We start from the raw sequence: 13812 nt of genomic DNA, 5'->3' as shown, positions 1-13812 counted from the left end.
AGCCCTTGTCCCAAAGGTTGAAAACATACTGCAACACGTATATACGTCCACCCACTTCTGCTAAATCTTGAGGCCCCCCGAGGAGTCAAGGATAAACAATTATTACTCCAATGATTGGCAAATCAAGATGTGGCCTTTGGCCAAGCACAGTACACTTAACCGATGATTATTCAAATTTGGAACACTTAAGTGATCGGCTTTTCCAAATTTATAATACTTAAGTGAACCTACCGATTAACTGATTATTTATTTAATCATCAGACATAGATCTAGATTGTGGGGCACTTAATCAATTCGATCAACCGATTAAACTCCGGAAGGGGCACTTAATAGGAGCAAGGATCATCGTCATGCACAGCCTTCACCCCTTGTTGGTATGCGATAAGTGGAACGTTGTCGGATGCAGATGAGCTTTGGTTCCGTAGGATGTTAGTGACGTGGGGGCTTTCGTTGATCACTTTTGTTTTGTCGACTGTGCTTTGAGGGGGAAAAAGATTTAGATGCTTTAAAAGGGCTTCCGTGAAAGTTTACAGTTCGGAGGAATCGGGGCACCCGAATCTAGCATTGCAGCAAATTAGAATTTGAAAAGATACACTGTTTAATGACTTAATAAAATCCCAATAAAGTGAACAAATTGCATCTCCTCAATCAGTGTTGAGTCACATACGTTCCCATCTATAAAGAAAACCTGATCACTTCATGGGAAGAACAAGAGAAACTCTTAAACCCTAATCATGCTCTTGTTATGACTATCGCCGGTCACACACCGAGACTAAGAAAAAAGAGATCCTATTGCCAAAACTTTTCGATAGAAACTCAAGCCGCTGCATTGTTTGTGCCCTGAGCAACCTTGCAAAGGACCGTGAAGTAGAACTTGCAAGAGACCATATCCCAGAACATCCCGATCTCATCTGCGGCAGCCGTGGTGACCCGCGACTTCTTTCCCATCACGCCTGATCGAAATGTTTTCTTGGGCACAAAGGAACTCAGCAAGTGTTTCTTTTAAAGCCCAATTTTAATGTCTTCAATTTTCTCGAATCGTTTCTTTCCATCGTGGTGATATATGAAATTTCCTGTTTTCTTCGTATATGTTATACATATGAAGGTATACTTTGAACGGGCAAAGTTCATTATGGTAGATGGATCCATCATATCATCCCGTCTAGATTGCAGCTCTCCCTCACACTATGACATTCCCATAGACTATATCAGAGGAATTTTAGTACTCGCAAAAGAGAAATATTTTGGATTGGGTTGTCTAAGTGATATTTGATTAATCTTGGACATGAAGTTCAAGGTTTGCTACTCTATGGTGAAAGTATATGCGAGAAAGAATACAAAACTAAACCTTGTATGTGCTCAAGCAATAAATGGAGCATTCGGCAAAGCTTATTAAACATGGGTCAGCGCCGACCGTCGACGATGTCATGTAGTTCGATCAGTGTCCACGTTAATAATTACTGGCCAATGTAATCCAAAAAATGGCTGGACAAATTTTTTCCTTGCAAAATCGGCATGCAAAAACATGCACTACCACGTGAGATGTGGCTAAAAATAGAAAAACAGAAAAATCAATACTTCATCGAATCAACTCCGAAAAAGTCAATATTCAAACCGTCGATAAAGACTAACTGAAGTTCATATTTTATACATGCGTGCTGCCGACGGTGGGGTAATCATTGATCGTATTTAATTAAAAGAAAACGGGGTCAACATCGCTCTTCGGGACGTGCTTTGCTTGATTTTACGCGGGGATCAGATTGGCTTCTTTTTTTTTTTTGGTCGAAGGTAGATATTGCATTCATTCACCGCGAAATAGACAAGTCTTACAAGACAACGATGGATAAAATTCCAAACATAGAATTTCCAAGAGAGATAAAGGAGGGTAGCTCACCCAATTTAAAGGAAGTTTCTTGGCTTGATGGGTTCTAGCCAGCCAATCCGCTGCTCGATTTGCTGCAAGTGGGCAATAAACCACTCTTGCGGATCGGCACAACTCTAACTCTGCTTTGCATTTCTTCATTATTTCTTCCAAATCCCATGGAGGATCGGCCCGGCCCATGACAATATCAACTAAAGTCGAGCAGTCACTTTTGCACGTCCATCTAACTATTTGACTTTTCTCTCTTCCCATGTGCCAAGTGTCCAGTTCCCTCAAGTACATGAGCCCGTGCAACAAAGAAAGAGCTTCGACTTGCAGAGAGGAAGAAGCCCTAACTTCATAAGCAAAACCCTCGACCACCCTCCCGATGGATCTCGGACGATTCCAGCAATTGAGCAAAGGAAATCGCCTGGGAACCATGACGCACCAACGTTGATTTTCAGTTCAGCTTGGTCCGGTGGCTTCCATCGAGCAAGTACGCTTCGATTTGGGGGAAAAGGTCTCTTTCGATTCTGCCATCTGCGGAAGGTTTTCTGCTGTTCTTGTGCAAGATCCACTAGATCCGTTGGTTACGGAGGTTTTGCTCTGAAAATCAAGTTGTTCCGGGACTTCCAGATGTTCCAGAGCACCACCGCCGTGAGTTCTCTTTCGGGTAAGCCTTCCCTTTCTTCAAAAACCCCCAACAGCCACTGATCGAACCTCTTGATATTACTTGGGTTGCTGATGATGTTGATGCGTGGATCCACCCAGATTGTTTTTGTCCATTTGCACAACAAAAAGAGATGTTCTGTGGTTTCCAAATTTGTGTAGCAAAACGGGCATAAGGGGTCGGGTAAAATCTTCCTTTTGTAGAGGTTTTCTCGTGTGGGGGTGGCGTTTTGACATAAGCTCCAGAGAAACGTTCGCATTTTCGGAGGTATGGCAAGACTCCAAATTTGAGTCCATAGAGTTTGTGGGGGCTTAAAAGAGTAGGATGCCCTGTTTTGGTTTGTGCTGAGGGTTTTTGAGTGGGCTCGGTTGTATCCGCTCTTCACGGTGTATTTCCCTGACCTGTTGCCTGTCCATACTAGACTATCCTACTTAGGATTCGAACTTAGAGGAATCGCCAGAATCTCATTAGCAATTTTTGCTTCAAAAGATTTTGTATTCGATGTTCCTCTCAAGCTCTGGATTCTGTATTAATCAATTCTGACACCAGGATAGGTTCCTGTTGGTTAGCTGGTCCTCCGATCACCCCATGCTTTAACCATTTGTCTTCCCGTATTTTAATGGATTTTCCATCCCCCACTAACCACTTAGTGTCTGCTTCTATTGCTTCTCTTCCTATTAACAGGCTTTGCCATCCTCAAGACGGTCATTGTCCCTTGCTAACTTTCCATAGATCACCATTTGGGAAGTAGATTCCTTTTAGTACTCTGCTCCACAAAGCTGATGGAGAGTTGGATAATCGCCAAGCTTGCTTTCCGAGCATTACACGATTAAAGGTAAGCAGATCTTTGAATCCCAAACCTCCCTCATCTTTTCTAGGTTTTAAAAATTCCCAATTTTTCCAATGCAGCCCTCTCTTTGAGTCACCTTTCTGCCACCAAAATGATGCAATTCTTCTTTCTATGGCTCGACAGATGGACATAGGCAGTTTAAAGATGGACATTGCATAAGTGGGAATGGCTTGCACAACACTCTTGATCAAAATTTCTTTGCCTGCTTTGGTAAGTAGCTTTTCTTTCCAACCCCCTAGCTTCGAATTTACTCATGCTAAGATCCATGCAAACATTTCTTTCTTTGAATGACCCCATTCTGTTGGAATACCAAGATATTTGCCAGTTTTTTTCTATAATGGGAACTCTAAGCTCATGGGCTAGGTTTCTTTTTAGAGATAAAAGACTGTTGCTGCTAAAGAAAACCCCTGATTTGTTTAAATTTACAGCTTGCCCTTATGCATAGCAATACTGATTAAGTATATGTGCTAGGTTTTGGCATTTGACAATAGTTCCATCTAGAAAAAATATAGCATCATCGGCGAAAAGTAAATGAGACAGTGTAGGGCAGAACCTGTTTAGTGTTATCCCCTTGATGCTGCCCTCTTCAATAGCTTTGTTCATCAACCATGTTAAAACATTTGCTATTAGGATGAATAAATATGGCGAGAGGGGATCTCCTTGTCTGAGTCCTCTCGAGGGAAAAATATGAAGTTGGTTCCCCGTTAATCTTCACGCTTAGGGATGCCGTCGAGACACATTGCATGATTAGAGATACCCACCTCTCACAAAAGCCCATTTTCAGCATACAATCCTTTAAGAAATCCCATTCAATTCTGTCATAGGTCTTCTGCATGTCCAGTTTCAAGATCGCCTGGAATTTTTTTCTTTCTTTTTGTGATTCGCAACTGATGTAATACTTCCTGAACAATAAGTATATTATCTTGTATATGTCTGCCTTGAACAAAGGCACTTTGCTCAGGTTCTATAATATCTAGAAGCCAAATCTTTAACCTATTTGCTAGGACTTTAGAGATGATTTTGTAGCGGAAATTGCATAAACTGATAGGTTTGAATTGGCCAATGTTTTCTGGAGTTTTAACTTTTGGTATCAAAGAGATGTGTGTTTTATTGAGGTGAGGATCAAGGGTACCTGTGTTGAAATTTTTTTGCACTAACTAGAATAGATCAAGCTTTATGTTCTCCCATGATTGTTGATAAAAGAGGCCATTAAATCCGTCTGGGCCGGGGGCTTTTAGTGACCCCATTTGAAAAATTGCTGCTTTTACCTCTTCCATCGTGATGCTAGCCATCAAATTTGCATTGATTTCCTCTCCCACTAGACTGGGGCACTGATTTAGGATAGGTTGCTAGTTTCTGGGACCCTCTGATTTGTATAGGTTCCTATAGAAGGAGCCAATATGATTTCTGAGAGTTGAGGGATCTCGGCACCAGCTTTGATCTTCCATTTGCAGCATAGTGATCTTATTTCTCTGCCTTTGTTGTACGGTAGTTGCGTGGAAAAATTGGTGTTTTTGTCACCCCATTGCAACCATTTGATACGTGATCTCATACCCCAGAATTGTTCTTCTTGTTTCCACAATTTTTCTATCTGGTTTATAATGTTGTGGGCTTCCTTCCTGCTGGCATGTTGGGACTGTTTATTAGTGATCTCTGTTAAAGCTTGGTTGAGCTCCCTAATCCGCTTTGGTGCATTGGCGAACTTCTCTTTACTCCACTTTGCAAGCACTTTTGTAGTTTCATTGATTTTTGCTGAAAAACTGGTCTAGTTGAGGGGTGTTTTGTTCCATATTTGCTGTATGAGCTCATGGTACTCTTCATGTTCTGTCCAGAATACTTCCATCTTAAAATCTCTCTTTTTTTCTTGCTTTCAGGGTGCAACCTAAGGAGAAGAGGGCTATGATCCAAGCCAATGGCTAGAAGCTCTTGTACCTCAGCTTCGTGGAAGGTAATTCTCCATTCCATAGTACAGAGAACTCGGTCTAGTCTTTTTTTTTAACAAGAGCCTCCCCTTTCCTGTTATTCGCCCACGTGTATGCACACCCATGGCTGTCCATATCCATTAGGGAACATTCATTTAGCATATCTCTAAAAGCTGCTATTCTATAGTTATCTACTTCTTGTTTCCCCACCTTCTCCCATACATATAATATTTCGTTAAAATCTCCCATGGAAATCCACGGAATGGAATTAGTGGACTGAAATTCCCTCAACTTTTGCCATAAGTGCTACTGCTCTCCAAAATTTGTTGGTGCATGAAGAAAGGTTCTCCGCATTTGATATCCGCTGTCTAGATCAGTACACTCCAAATCAATAAACTCCTTAGAGCTATCATTCACCTTCAACACCACTTCCTCATTCCACATAATAGCTAAACCCCCCGCTATTCCTGTTGGATTTTCTAAGAACAGATTTTGGAATTGAAGTTTCCTGCTGACTCCTTCCACCATTGTTGCTTTGTTTTTTTATTTCCATGAGAAAAACCAGGTTGGGCCTTTCAAGAGCAACTAAGGCTCTTAGTTCCTGGATTGTCAGGGGGTTGCTAGCCCCTGACAATTCCAGCTTATGATTTTCATATCGTCGTTGGTGGCTTATTAGGGCGAGCCACCAAAGCCCACTCATTACCATCTTTAATCAACTTAATTGGGGTTTCCAAAAGGTCCGTATCATCGATTGAGAGAGGAACTTGCTCTACTGCACATTTCTTTTTTTGCCCGCTGCACCTTCATGTTCTTCTTACTACATTTTCCTACTTTCGATAGAATCGGCTTAGGACCTTCAGAACATATTATCTGTTTGCCGTAATCTGGATTTTTCTTAAAACAAGCTGTAGAGTCTTCGATTGCCTCCTGCTCATGAGAACTATCTTCCCTTTTCTTGCTGCAGGTGGTGACTCTCCTATTATCCACTTCTTCTATGGCGATTATGTCCATTTCGCATCTTGGGGGGATGTCGGTGCGTCTCTTCCACTATAGTCTCTTTTTCTATTTTGCCGTAAAACGCTTCCCAGTGGGGGCTATGATCGCACACTTCTGCCTTCAACCAGGAGCCATATGGTCTAGTTTTGTTTGTTGCCCAACGTGATTGTTCATATGGGATTTCTTCACAGTTAGTGGCATAGTGACCAATTTTTCCACATGAGTAGCAGCAGTAGGCGCTCATATTTAAATTCCACCTATAGCCATTTATTGCCGATATCCGATGTGCCCCTGATTTCGGTGGAGCTGTCATGTCTATTTCCACTCTCACTCTTCCTCCTTTTTGTCAGGTACAGTCTCTTCCACTATAGTCTCTTCTTCTATTTTGCCATAAAACGCTTCCCATGGGGGCTATGATCGCACACTTCTACCTTCAACCAGGAGCCATATGGTCCGGTTTTGTTTGTTGCCCAAGGTGATTGTTCATATGGGATTTCTTCACAGTTAGTGGCATAGTGGCCAATTTTTCCACATGAGTAGCAGCAGTAGGCGCTCATATTTAAATTCCACCTATAGCCATTTATTGCCGATATCCAGTATTGCCCCTGATTTCAGTGGAGCTGTCATGTCTATTTCCACTCTCACTCTTCCTCCTTTTTGTGGTGTATTGCCTGTTGATTCCACTTGGATTTCCAAGACATGACCTATTTTTTTCCCCAGGTCATTGAACACAGCTTCTAACCTCCAGCCATGGGGGATGCCTCCAATACGCACCCAGAAAGCATTTCTGGAAAAGTCGTAGCAGTGCTCAGGTATTTCAGGCTCGCATTGTTTAAGGACCAATAAGTTACTGGCAAAAGACGAAGGTGCAGTTTTCAGAACTCTCTTTTCCTCCTCCGATTGAAAAACAAAAGTGAACAATCCTGGTTCTTTTTGGGAGCAGACCACAGATTTTGATTTCCAGGCTTTCTTCATGGTATTAAGAAAAGCTGGGAAGTTAACATTAGGTCTAGAAAATAATTTCCCAAATAGAGTGCGATTGCATTAATCCCTCTTTTGTGGGGGTATTTCTATGGACACTTCTACAACATCATTCTCAAACCATAGATGACCCAGACTTTTACATAATGCGGCCACTCGCATTTCATTCTCTTCTTTACCCTCCATTCTCTCTTGCTACATGAATGCTGGTTTTAGGTACTTAGAGTGGGTTATGTAAGGACTTTGGAGGCAAAGCTATATGGGAAATAGCTTGAAGGGAGCTCTGTGATAAGTATAGCTGAAAACAGGGGCACGAGATTACTTGAGTGGATAAGAAGATGTGGACAGTGAAATATTGGTCCGCAGCAGTGTCTCTTCTGTCAACAGTGGAAAACGATTGAAAGATGCGGTTCAGGTGCGTTAATAACTTCATACACTCCTTTGGTTTCTGCCGAACGTATAATGAGGGATTATACCCATTTCTAAAAACAGCAAAACCTAAATGTTGCCAGATCTAGTTTATAACTTCATAATCCATTCCACAGCTGCGAAGAAAACCATAAGCCCAGTGAAAAATCATGGAAGAGTAACAGAATCCCACCTGTTGCAAGGCCTGAACTCCAAGATCACCCTGCTTGGAATGGGTTCTTCGAAAAGGAGAAGCCAGAACTGTGCCATTACTCGGAACTGCTCAGAACTGCAGAGAAAACAATTGGAAGAAAAATTTCTGGAATGCTGATGATGGGTTTCATTGATCTAGCAGGCTAGAAGAAGTAGGAGAGGTTATTGAGATCAACATTTGGATTTAGGGTTTTTGGGGAAAAAGCTACCAGAGTGGTAGAGGGGAGCTCGCAGAGACGAGAGTCGTGCTAGTGATGAATACGGATCAGATTGGCTTCAAAGGAATACTTTTTGTGGTCCTCGATCGAGAAAGACAAGCTTTCTCTCAGTTAACCTTTGCTTTGGGCTTGGAATTTGAACCGCTGTGGGGTCCCTCTCCCTCCTGTTTGCCGTACACGATTATGTCTCGTTCGCCCTTTGGAATTTTCAACCGCTGTAAGCTTCTTCTAGAAGCTATGCAGCACCACGTGCACAATATTTTCTTGGGCCCTTGGAAATTGACAGTAGATTTAGGGGGACTCCTCAGCTTAAACAACTAAACAGTCGTGTGATGAGGCACGGGAGCCAACTAGGACTGAGCAAATTCAGTCGACTAGACTTGTATGCAACGACATATACCAATTATCTAGTTTTGTGATCACAATTTCCATGATGCCGTAGGGTGCAATCGTAAATGGACTTTCGAGTCATGGATCGTTACTTTTTAGGATTAGGTGATACATGAATCACCCAACTCTTAGCGATCCATTCGTGCCGAATGTTTTCTTAATTGTTCGTCACTTGTTGGCTTGAAGCAGGGCGGACATCGATGTTTTGACGCGGGTCATTGCCACCGATGTTCATGACTGAGAAAGAGAAGCTATTTTGAATGTTATTGCATATATGATCAGGGAACAAGTTAAGAGTTAGCTAGGAACATAGAGAAGAATCTACTTCCTAGCTCCGATTCTCCTTCTTATCATCATTGATGTTGGTAATATCGGAAACATAGGACGAAGAAACCATCAATGCTGCTTGCGGCGAGTGGTTGATGACCTTCCGAGGAGATTTGCGATCAAAGAAATCGAACATCAGACAATAATTAAAAGTAGGTCCAACCGTACCTATTGCTGTCCAAGTTTTGTCTAAAGTCCGAGGATTGGATATAACATGGCTATCGCACTAACCCTTCCGTTGTCGGAACAGGATCACCTTTGGCAATGACCTTAGAATATTCTTCAGCCAGTCGTCTAGTCGAGAGCAGAAAAAAGAGTGCACAGGGGCCCCTCGGCTCTGGCCACTGATCTTTTATTCTCTATTATTGCGTGCGCGAAACCAGCGGAAGCAATGGACCTACGGATCAGAAAATAGATCGCACAGGGGCCCCTTGACTTTTTCAAGCCTTACCAGAATTTCACTCTTTTATCCTGCTATTTTCCCACTTTGATTTTTATTTTATTTTATTTGTTGAACTTCTTTTAGCGCTGGGCTTCTCGAGACGATGACCCAACAAAGCTCAATAGGGCACTGTGCAAGTTTAGAAAGAAGACACAAGGTATATAACTCCGAGAACCAGAGGGACAAAACAACAAATGTTCACATAGCAATTTCATGTCAACCGCAGTGTGCAATTTGAAGAAACACAAGCTCAATATAATCACTTGGTAACCGGAATGGATTCCATGGATAGTAGTGTCTCCTCTCTTCCTCTACTTCTCTCTCAAAGTCAAATCTTCATGAAATCGTTTGATTGAAGAGAAAAAGCATTAAAGAAGCCTATTGGAAGGATCGTCGTCTCTTTATGCGCTGTGTTTACAGTTCGCACGAGCCATGCCCATCATTGAAACGGCGTGTGAATAGAGTGGGGGTTGGGAGGGCGGTAAAGAGGAGAACAGATACTGACAAAGCCCAAGGAAGGGAAGGAAAAGGAAAAGCGGGGGGACTGGGAAAAAGTAGATGGAATATCCAAATAGTGATCGTGGGCCGCATGACAGAGGAATCAAGTTGAACGAGATTTGGTTTTCATGAGTGATTTGATCAGTTGTGTGATAGATATTGCAGCCAAATTCTTGTTTGGACTCAAGGTCCTAATCCTGGTGCCAAAAGTTATTAATCCACGTGGTTCTCTAGTATTTCTGAAGAAAACACATTCAATTTGAATGAAAAGTGTGGAATCCCAAGGATTCTTTTGAATTAATTTGGATTGAAAGTATACGGCCCTTGTAATCTTTCTATTACACAATCCTCGTTCATTACCATATGCATAGTCAGTCCGAAAAATAAAAATTGGCCCAACTTTGGGACAATTACCTTAATATATTAGTCATTCCCAAATATCAATGAAAGCTTTCAATATATAGGTTTTGACAAACAGCTTACCTATACATTTTAATTGGACTAATTTAGTCTTAAACATTTTCACATTGATACAAATTCGTCTTTCGGCCAATTTTGGTTGGTTGGCATTGATGTGGATGTCGACCACGTGACGAACGCCGATGTAGTATTTAAATAAATTTTTGTTTTTTCGAATTTTTTTATTAATTTATTATTTTTTTTCTTCCCTTTTCCTCGTCTTCCTCTTGGTTTCTTCTCCTACAGTGGCCGACGAGGGCGTGGGCCCCAAAGGCCTTGTCGGGAGGTGGCAAAGGTCACAACCCTTGCTCACTGTTGGCCAGGGCTTCGCAGCCCTCGCTTGGCCTCGCCAAGGCCAGCGGGCGAGGTGGCTTCACCTAGATCTAGGTAAGGCTAGCCTCACCATGGCCTAGCCACGGGCGAAGGCAACAGGCAAAGCTGTTGGAGGCTCGCCAACCACTGTAGGAGAAGAAACTAAGATGAAGAAAAGGAAAAGGGGAAAAAGAAAGGGGAAAAAGGAAAAAATTAATAAAAAAATTAATAAAAAAATTCAAAAAATAAAAATTATTTAAAAATTGTCACTTCAAAGATTTGACGACCGATCGACTTCTACGTTAGTGCCGGCCTTTGAAATTAGCCGAAAGGATTGAATTGGTACCGATGTGAAAATATTCAGGATTAAATTAATTTAATTAAAAAATTTAAGATTGAATTGATACTAATGCCCTAAGTTTAAAATTATTTTGGTATTTTTCTGAATTTAAACTTAGGAGAGGAGACGCAAAAGTCAAGCCTCCTTCCGGATCATGATCGCTCTTCGCAAGCTTCTAGTGTTTTTGTCACGTGGTAATCAGACCGGTGGGCTCCAGCATCTCTTCGCCTTCCGATTCGCCTGTCCCTTGTTCTCACGACACAACCTTTATGAAAAAAAAAAAAAAACATCAAAGAATCTAGCATTGCACCGAATTGACAGTTCACGCCTTGTTGGGCTCGCGAGAAGTGGGAACGCATGAGCTTGGGTCTGTACGGTGTTGTGACACGGGGAGCTTTCGTCATAGCTAACCCGTAGAGAAAGAGAAAGAAAACCTTAAGCTATCTTTAAGTCAAAAACGTGGAGATAAAACTTCTCCTTGGCTCCAATTACTATTCTCATTGTCATGGAGGAAGTACATCATAAGTACCTTAACTTATGTACTATACTCACTTTAATATCATAATCTTTCGTCGGCTCATTTAAGTGTCAAAATTAGACAAAAAGATCACTTAAATGCATCTAGTGAGAAATTCCAGCTAAATTAATTTTGTGGCTTTTATAATTAAAAATGTTATTTGATGTGGCATTTTTTGTCATTGAAGTTATCACTTTTTATTATTAAGATTGACATTTAAATGATCGCTTTTTAACAACAATTGATACTAAAGAGATCATTTTTCTACAATGACTAGCACTAAAGTGATCACTTCTTAACTTATTATACGATATCGTTTAAGGGTTTTTTGGCACTGGAGTGATTACTTTTAACAACAATTGGCACTAAAGTAATCATTTTTCTCAACACTGGCTCTAAAGTGACCATTTTTTTTTACTTGCTATATGACATTGCTTAGAGATTATATGCTGACTAGACATGCCAGCAAGCCACGTAGGATTGAGAAATTTTAAAAATATTGCCACGTCAAATATTCGGTGACTCAGATTGGAGTTGGCACTTAAATGATCTTTTTTTTTTTTTTAAACATGGCACTTAAGTGAGTCAACGAAAAGTTGTGACGCTAAAGTGAGCACCGTACACAAGTTAAGGCACTTCTAGTGTACTTCTCCCCATTGTCGTTGTTGATGTTGGCAACATCGAAAATGCAGGACAAAGATGCCATAGATGGTGTCGGGAGTGATCGGTGATGATCAGAGGAGATTTGGGGTTGGAAGAAATCGAACGTCTCCATGGGTTTCTTTGCTTTTTCCGATCCATTTTTTTCTTTTTCTAGAGACGGCACGAAATTATAAGTGTGTACAAAGTATTTCCTAATTCGGGTTGGATTAGGAAAAAAAGGATCCAAGATAGTGCAAAGAACGCGCATTGTGGTGGAGGATAATATTATGTGTTTCCTAAAATATGATAATTTTAATATAACTAAGTACAAAAGTTGTTAATCCATGTGGTTCCTTTAGTATTTCTTAAGAAAATATATTCAATCGGGAATTAAAAGAAATCTGGGGGATCCTCCTTCAAGATCACGATCGCTCTTGAAAGCTGCTTGTCTTTACGTCACGTGGTAATCGGATTGGTCTTAAAGGGTCGTAGCGTCTCCTATCTTCCTCTTCTTCTTGTCTCCCACAAGTCAAACCTGGCCGTCCGATTCGCTTGTCCTTTATTGTAAACGACACAACCTTTCCGAAAAGGTTTGATGGACGAGGAAAAACATCAAAGAAGCCTATTGGCAGGATCATCCCCTAGTTGTGCACTGCGTTGACAGTTGACACCGTGCCGGGAGCTTGGGTCCAAGGGATGCTAGTGACATGGGGGCTTCCCCCATCGCTATTGTCGATTGTGCTTTTAAGGGGAAAAGGTTCATTGGCGTCCAAGAATCAGCACGTAATAAATTCAGGGTTAAAGATTTCACTCAACTTATTCCCGCAATGAAATATCTCTTACGAAAAATAATTCACAGAAATCAAGATTCTATGCTAACTCTGAGCCCATGATATCTCATAAGAAATGAGATTGATTTATGAATTCAAATTCTTAACCAAATAGCTTCAAAATATAAAAGATGCAGTACCAAGATAAAGATACACACTGAAATTTGATTCACCATGCGAAGCTAAAGAAACTTAAAGGACAGCACGAGATGGATCCTTCCCTAAGAACTTTCTAATGAAAACTCAAGCAGCGGCCCTGTGAAAGACTTTAAAGTAGAACATGCGAGAGGACATGAACCAGACCATCCCGATCTCGTCCCCGACCTTTAACCTTTTCTTCTCGACAAATTCCTTGGTCCAGCCACCGTTCAGCACGTAGCTCCCGGAGGACCCCCAGCAGCGGAACACGAACCAGTGCTTGCAGCCTGTGTCCACGTCCATCCCAACGACCTGCATCCCCTCCTTGCTCTTGACCTGCCTCAGCATCTCCTCGTCCATCTGCGGGAAGACGTGTGTCTTCAGGCAGCCCCCCGGAAGCAGGAGCTGCGACAAGTGGCTGAGGTCGCTTTCCATCAGCTGCTTCCTGATCTTCCACGGGTCGTTGTAGAGAGCCGACTCTGTGGAGACGTCAACCCTCTCTGCACAAACAAAGTTGGCTACGTCAGAGGTCGACGACTCGGGAGTTTTCATTTCAGATGCATCATACGACACCTAATAAACTAATCATTTCTTGGAATTATGTACTAGTATAAACCATGGAGGTCGCCATAGGATGGCTTTCGTATATTTCAATTGAACGAACTGTGTTTACATACCCGTTAGCCTGACATGCGGAAGGCCATAAATACGGCCTTGCTTCCGGTATTCACCAAAAGTGAACTTTCTGTAGACGGACGGCTTTCTGCAGCTCCCGATCTTAGAGTCGGACGAAGGGCA

The 13812-nt window shown here is 41.8% G+C and overlaps 2 long non-coding RNA genes across 2 annotated transcripts; both read left to right on the top strand.

Moving 5' to 3' along the window:
• The first annotated feature begins 2148 nt into the window (after positions 1-2148).
• Positions 2149-5296, top strand: LOC104435803. The gene is made up of 4 exons (XR_005551613.1): positions 2149-2534; positions 3216-3366; positions 3505-3591; positions 5256-5296. It is a non-coding gene; the product is annotated as an uncharacterized LOC104435803 (long non-coding RNA).
• A 1353-nt stretch (positions 5297-6649) lies between these two features.
• Positions 6650-8168, top strand: LOC120293335. The gene is made up of 3 exons (XR_005551090.1): positions 6650-6774; positions 7020-7695; positions 7826-8168. It is a non-coding gene; the product is annotated as an uncharacterized LOC120293335 (long non-coding RNA).
• The last annotated feature ends 5644 nt before the right edge of the window (positions 8169-13812 follow it).

This window comes from Eucalyptus grandis, chromosome 5, assembly GCF_016545825.1.
Source record: "Eucalyptus grandis isolate ANBG69807.140 chromosome 5, ASM1654582v1, whole genome shotgun sequence".
NCBI classification, from domain to species: domain Eukaryota; kingdom Viridiplantae; phylum Streptophyta; class Magnoliopsida; order Myrtales; family Myrtaceae; genus Eucalyptus; species Eucalyptus grandis.
Note: the sequence above shows the minus strand (reverse complement) of the source record. Positions and strands in the feature narration are given on the sequence as shown.